Raw genomic sequence first — 421 nt, 5'->3', positions numbered from 1 at the left:
CGGCCCCACTCCCGGCCGGGCCTCACCGAGAGCCGCCGCCGCCGCGCGTGGCCCGGATCGAGGCCGCGCGAGGGACCCGGATGTTCCCGCTCCCCCTGCTTTGTCTCCACTCCGGAGTTTCCCTCCCTCTCGTTTTGGCGCGGAGCGCGACAGCGCTATTCTGTCCCTCGGCCCGACCCGTCTGTGATCCTATCGTCACGCCTTACGCATCCTCGCGCCATAGGACCCAGAGGTGTCCCCAACAATGCCTGAGTATGAAGCACCGGAAAAAATCCACGCGGGGCTATCCCAAAGTCGATCACCTCCTCGTGCCTCTCGGTTCCACCAGCTCCGGCGAAAAGCTGAGTTAATTTTTACCTCCGGCGCTGTGGGAGCCGCCTGCGACTCAAGAACGCCTGCTCCGTCGGCGGGGGCGGCGGCG

The 421-nt window shown here is 66.3% G+C and overlaps 1 protein-coding gene across 4 annotated transcripts in view; it reads right to left on the bottom strand.

Annotated features, from left to right (window-relative positions):
• Window positions 1-415, bottom strand: part of UBE2I (ubiquitin conjugating enzyme E2 I) — a 12,609-nt gene extending 12,194 nt beyond the window's left edge. The window contains exon 1 of one of the 4 annotated variants that reach the window (XM_008633542.2): window positions 358-415. The gene's annotated coding sequence lies outside the window, so the exon portion shown is untranslated. The other 3 variants (XM_017734247.1, XM_017734248.1, XM_008633540.2) reach the window with 3 other exon arrangements.
• Between the last annotated feature and the right edge of the window lie 6 nt (window positions 416-421).

Source organism: Corvus brachyrhynchos, unplaced genomic scaffold (genome assembly GCF_000691975.1).
Source record: "Corvus brachyrhynchos isolate BGI_N302 unplaced genomic scaffold, ASM69197v1 scaffold5, whole genome shotgun sequence".
Classification (NCBI taxonomy): Eukaryota; Metazoa; Chordata; class Aves; order Passeriformes; family Corvidae; genus Corvus; species Corvus brachyrhynchos.
The sequence above is the reverse complement of the archived record's forward strand: the minus strand, read 5'-3'. Positions and strand labels throughout refer to the sequence as shown.